This window comes from Macaca mulatta, chromosome 9 (assembly GCF_049350105.2).
Source record: "Macaca mulatta isolate MMU2019108-1 chromosome 9, T2T-MMU8v2.0, whole genome shotgun sequence".
Taxonomy (NCBI): domain Eukaryota; kingdom Metazoa; phylum Chordata; class Mammalia; order Primates; family Cercopithecidae; genus Macaca; species Macaca mulatta.
The window spans coordinates 71,430,099-71,436,514 of record NC_133414.1 but is presented as its reverse complement, the minus strand read 5'-3'; the positions used below and the strand labels follow the sequence as shown (position 1 = coordinate 71,436,514).

Sequence of the window (6,416 nt, the reverse complement as noted above, 5' to 3'; positions counted from 1 at the left end):
GGGCTTCCCTTTTCTGCAGAGGTAATCACGGTTCTAATTTTGATGTATGTCGTTCCTGATTTTTTTTAAGTGTACACACACATTCATATCATATAGAGATATGTGGTTTTACTTTTAGTGTGTTTGGATGGGCTTTTTTCCTAATAGAAATGGTAGCATATTGCATGTGTTGTTCTACACTTTGATTTTGTCACCTAACTATTAGTCTTGGGGTCCTCTCAGTGTCAGTGTTTAGAGCTCTAACTCATTTGTTCTAACGGCTGGGTAGAATTCCTTTGCATGCATATATCAGAGTTTATTTAGGCATTTCCCTTGTGATAGACTTTTTGATTGCATCCACTGTGTGTGTGTGTGTGTGTGTGTGTGTGTGTGTGTGTGTGTGACTGCAATGCTGCCTTTCAGTGCTCCCATATGTGCCTCCTTGGGTAAGAAAGCTTCTTAAGGGTCAAAGCCAAGATGAGAAATGGCTAGTTACTCTCTTTTTACACGCATTAAGAAAATGGGAGCACCTTGGATCAACTGCCATAAGAATCTGCCTTCTCCACTTTTCTGTGCTAATATGAAGGCAGCTCTGACAGCATTTCCCAAACTGTGCTCAGGACAGCGCTGTGTGCTGGGAAAACCTGATAGGTGCACCTAGGGAGATAAAAAATCAGGGCAGGTGTACGGTTGAATACATTCAATGTACAGTCGAATAGATTCACTGAAATGCTCTTGGAAATTCACCAGTGCCCATTAGTATGTCAAGAGGTGTCCTGAAGTAAAGAAACAAGTTTGTCTTCATTTAGCCTGGCTTTAGAGGGCTGCGGTGTAGGAAACACAGATTGCAGCAGACAGCGGCAGTGCCTGACCCACATCCCCTTGGCCCTGCCGCTCAGTGTGCTTCTGGTGAAATTCCACCTGCTGAAAAACTGTGCTTTCTACCTAAGTCTGGTTTCTCTTGCTGCAGGGACCTGTGGGGCTGCCTTGTGGCAGGCTGAGCATGCTGGGGACCCGGTGCTCTCTGTGCCCCAGCCCCAGCAGCCCTCAACCAATGATTGAAGGGATTGGTGTAGAGAAGCCCCAGCTCCCTCACCTCTCAGGTGAGATAAGTTTGAGGCAAGTGTTTTACACTGATCCCTGTGCTTCCCCAGAGGGATCAGGCTCCAGTTCCACTGTAGTAGCTGGCTTGAAAATATGCCCATTATTGGCTGCCCTCCTTCCTTGTCTCACTTCCCCACTCCTCCCTACTCACCTCTCCAAATTTAAATCTTCCTGCATTAGAGTCCTGGGTTTGCTCCGGAAAGAAGCTCAACTAAAACTGATCAGTGGTTACTTTTTAATGGCTCCATGTGAATGTCCTAAATATTTCTCTCAACAGATCCTGCATTGCTGGACATTTCACTATTATAAACAGTTTCGTGGTGGACATCCTTCTAGCTCAATGGCTGTGTACATTTTAAATTATTGCTTTAGAAACTAGTCTTAGACATAAAGCCACTGGTTCAAAAGACATGCATCATTGTAAGGCTTTGATAACTTTGTGGCACCTGCATTCTCCCCTTCTCATCTTGTTCTAATCCTGCCCTGCCTCCCACAGAGGGTACAGCGGGGCCAACCTTGGATATGCTCTGGAATGAGCCTCTCTCACAGGGACAGGGAAAGGCAGAACACAGGGAATACATGGCAGGATGCAGGGAGACAGCTGAATATCCACCCGGAGTTCATAGGGAGGCTCTTAGAGCTTAGTGCTGATGGGTGCTTCTTCCCAGGTTCCTGTTCTAAACTCTTCCCATTCTACAAGGCTCAGTTGAAATATCACCTCCTCCAGGAAGCTTCCCTTGACTTTTCCTGCCTTGTGGGCCGCCTCTTGAGGCTGCACGTGATTTGGTACTAATTCTATATGGGTCATGACACATTCTGTGGGTAGTAACAGTCAATGTTACACACATGACAGATATACACGTTTGGGGTTCAATAAATGCTTGAGATAAGAAAGCCAGGGAACCCAGATTTGAATCTACCCTTGCTGCTATCCTTGGTGGGGACCTGTGGGTCTCCAGGCAAGGGTCCCGAGGTGGGCCTGAATGGGAATAAGCACAGTACCAGCCTACTGTCTCCTTTCTCAGCCTCTCATTTTTGCCCCCTTTCCACGAGTCTTTCAGCCAGGAGTCCCAGAGGCTGGGCTGTCTGCATTCAGCCCGGGGCTGCGAATATCAGTGTGCCTTTCTTTTTATCCTTCCAGGTGCAGGTTTCCGGAGACAAATATACCCTCCATTCCCAGCCCCTCGATCTGTCTAAACACAATTTGACATGCGTTGCTATTAGCTTAGCACCTTATCAAATAATGCGGCCTGATCGAGATAAAAGGTTTTACAACCCTTGCTGCCTTTGTTTCTGCCTGCATTCACCCGCCGAGACAGCTAATAATTACCACCAAAGACAAAGAGAAATCTATACGCTCAGCGTAGAGGTTCCTGTGTGCATGTTAAGCAGCAGCCGGAGGAGAAAGAGATGGGAGGAGATGGCCCCGGCCCCAAATGCAGCTCGGGCCTTGCAGCCTGCTGGAGAGAGTGGCCCCCTGGTTGCTGGGTGACCCTGTAGTTTGGTGCTGTCTAACCCTGGAGGTGGAGAGAAAGGTGGAGAATGTGTCCTAGAGCCCTGCCCTGGGTTGTCAAGGCCTGGTTTGGCAGACGAGAGTGGTGTGAAGGGAAAGGCAAGGGTGCTGGCATAGAGGGTTGCTGCGACCTGGGTTTCTCCCTGGTTCTGCTCCCAGGCTGCTCTGTGACCTTGGGTAGATCCCTTATCCCCGTGGGCTTCAGTCTCTGTTTCTGTAGCCTCTGTGATAGGGCGCCAAGGCAGTGTGGTGGGAGGGTGCCCCAGGCAGTGTGATGGTGAGAGGTGAAGCCAGCTGGAATTCCTGGGTCGAGTGGGGACTTGGAGAACTTCTCTGTCCAGCTAGAGGATTGTAAATGCACCAATCAGCGCTCTGTGTCTAGCTAAAGGGTTGTAAATGCACCAATCAGCACTCTGTAAAAACATGCCAATCAGCACTCTGTGTCTAGCTAAAGGATTGTAAACGCACCAATCAGCACTCTGTAAAATGGACCAATCAACACTCTGTAAAGTGGACCAATCAGTGCTCTGTAAAGTGGACCAATCAGCAGGATGTGGGTGGGGACATATAAGGGAATAAAAGTTGGACACCCCAATGGGCAGCAGCAACTTGCTAGGGTTCCCTTCCACATTGTGAAAACTTTGTTCTTTTGCTCTGCACAGTGAATCTTTCTGCTGTTCTCTCTTTGGGTCCGTGCCACCTTTAAGAGCTGTAACACTCATCGCGAAGGTCTGCAGCTTCATTCTTGAAGTCAACAAGACCAAGAACCCACCGGAAGGAGCCAACTATGGACACAATGGGAGTCTGGAGACCTCACTTTGAGAGTCAGCTCAGCTGCTCAGGCAGTTGTATGTTGTTCTGGGGCTCCGTTTCTCCCTCTGGGAAATGAGGAGCTAGTTGGGATGACGACAGTGGGCATGTCAGGACTGTGCCCCAGGTGGTGGATGACTCAGCTGGTGTCTCCCTGGGTGTCTATTCCATGGCTAGACCTATGTGGGATCTTGACTGGGGGTGCTGGGGAAGGAGGAGATGTAAGTCTTCAACTGAGAAGCTGTCCTAAAGAGGCAGTTTTCATTCCAGAACCAACAAAGACAGACAGTGAAATGTGAGCTCATAGGGGGAGGAATAATTGTGAATGCAGTCTCAGAAGGCTTCCTGGAGGAAGAAGGAATGAATGGTGCCCACGTAGATGGGGTAGAGTGCCTGAATGGGGCTGTGTGCAGCAAGATCTGTGATAAGGATTGTGAATAAAGTGGGCTACAGGGGTTGCGAGTCTCTGATAGAACAATCTGGACTCCAGCATTTGTTGGCACTGGCCACTCTCTAGGGGACATGGATTCCCATAGATCTCAGGACTGTTGGGGGCTGCCTGGATTCCCCTCTCTCCCAGCCCTGGCCTGCTGTGGGAGGGATAGAGCTAGTGTGCTCAAAAATGTTTAATGGTTCCTGGTAAACATCCCCATCATGACCGACTCCACAATACCAATGTGATATCATCAAATGCAGAGTTGGGAAGAGATGAGCACACTTGAGTCTCACGAGTGGGTGTGAGCCACCTCCAGCACACTGCAGGTTGGAATTCAGTATAAACCCAAGGAGTCAGGTCAGAGACCCACACGGTGTCAAGACTCAGAAGATAAAGGATGGAGTAGCACACATGCCACCTCCACTCCCACTTGTGCCTATGGCAGACATCACTAATCAATTGTGTCTCTACTAAGCTCAGAATTCTTCTCATCTGAGTGCTCCAAGAAGTCACTATCAATTGATTAGAGTTGGTATACAAATTGACAATTCTTTGCCATTGCAGATCTAGGCTAACCTCCACATTGTACACATAGGGGAAACTGAGGACCAGACAGGGAAGGAGACTCTCTTGAGGTCATCCAAATAGTTCAGGAAAGTTGAGGCTGGAAGGCCAGTGGCCCGCCTCACAAGCTGGCACTCCCGTGTCCTCCCACACTGTCGTCTCTCTTTGCTGTTGACAGCAGCAGCAAGGGAAAGGAACCTTGCTCCTAAGAGAGGTTGCCTTGGTTCTGGGCTGAGCAGCTATCTTCCCTGAAGTTCCTACCTCGAAGACAGGGTTGAGTGCTGTCCCAATCACCAATTCTCATTACCAAGACGCGTCTGCAGCAAATGGCCGTTTTCCCTTTGTGCCCTTCCTTGGGACCTGTGTGTGTGTATGCAGATTTACACAGCCCTGGCCACACAAATGGACATGTTTTTAATTCCCATAAGCTAGAGACAAACTTGGGGACCTTCCCAGAGAGCAATGGTCCCTCCTGAGCACCCCATTTATCTCCTCAGGTTTCTCATTAGAGCAGGCACTGGCTTGTGGTTTATCCTGCGATGGACTCTGGGCGAGACTGCTCATGACTGCGAAGCGTTGTGCCCACTCTGTTTCCATCCCCTTTATTCTTTTCTTTTTCACTTCACCACACTCAGATATCATCTCTCTGGCCAGTCCTCCCTGATCCCTGACCCCAGCCCCCTCCTCTGCTTCGAGATTCCCTCTGATTTTGTGCCATCACCTGGGTTGTAGGATGATCTGCCTTCATGCCTGTCTCCCTCCTTCATGGGCGTTCCCTGAAGGCAGGGCTGGGCTTCCTTTTAGCAGAGCTGGCCCGTAATTGTGGTTGAATTGACCCCAGCATCTCGCCTCGCCTCTCTCTAGAGTTGTCTTCTTACTGTGATTTGAATCCAGGATTCTTGGATCTGGAAAGAGACCTGGGGACCTTGTGGTCATTCTTGCATTGTTCCGTGTGTGTCTATCAGCTGGGGTTTTAGTTCTAAGCCACAAAAAAGGAGTGTGGCTGGTGTAAGTAGACGGTTTAGTGAAAAAGTAGTGTGTACTCGCTGAATTGCCGGAAGCCCAAAGAACCAAGTTCAGGCAGGAGGCAGGGGGCCCGGATGGCAGGCAGGAACACAGCCGCAATCTTGCCACAAGGCTGTCTGGGAGGACATTGCCAGGCCAGGGCATTGGACAGTTCTGTGGCCTTGAGGCCATGTGGCCTTTGGAAACAGGATGTTTGTGCAGCTGCTGCAGCCATGAGAAGAATGGAACCTCTTTTACCTGCGTGTCCTCAGCTCAGATTCAAAATTGCCAGGCAGCTGTCTCTGACCTGTGGAGCCCGGTCACCTGCTACACCATAGCTGCCAAAGGCTAGTGGGCAACTGAGGCTTAGCCCCACCGTGGGTGCCTGAGAGGATGCATGGGACGCACCTCGCCATTGCCCCATTGTGGGGTGAGGGAGCCCAGGTGGGCACTTACCAGTTCCTGTCTCTCTCGGTAAAGGTTGTTCCTGGGGTGTGTTTACTCCCTGGCACTCTGCCGTGCCGTGCACACAGGGCAGAGGTGATGCATTCCTCCAAAGACTCCCCAGGAACATGATGGGGTTCAGGGGAGTGGAGGGACTGAGGATGGACCCTGAGGCTCTGCTGCCCCTACTCCCAGCTTCAGCTTGGGTTCTGCTATGTTCACTGCATTCCTACATGGGGGTTTGTGGAGACCGATCTCATATTATACTAAACATCGACGCCTATTTGGTCCAAGACTGAGGTGTTTGGAGGACCTAACAGGGGTGCAAGGTCACAGTGAGTGAGCGAGTGGCTGTGGTACCTGAACCCAGGTCCCCTGATTCCCCAGGCTGACCCCTCCAGCAGCCTCTTACACCAGAGTCCACCCCCTCCTCATTGTGCGGAGGCCCTTCAGCAGCTGGGCTTATTTGGAAATGGGACTTGGAGCTGGATCATCCCTATGCAGGGTTCACACACCCACAGACAGTTAGCTCTGGGAGGGGTCTTAGAGACCCCTGGCCCT

The 6,416-nt window shown here is 50.3% G+C and overlaps 1 long non-coding RNA gene across 1 annotated transcript; it reads left to right on the top strand.

Annotated features, from left to right (window-relative positions):
- Positions 1-949: 949 nt before the first annotated feature.
- LOC144331124 (uncharacterized) lies at positions 950-5,341 on the top strand. Its single transcript, XR_013398063.1, has 2 exons — positions 950-1,082; positions 3,259-5,341. It is a non-coding gene; the product is annotated as an uncharacterized LOC144331124 (long non-coding RNA).
- Positions 5,342-6,416: the final 1,075 nt, after the last annotated feature.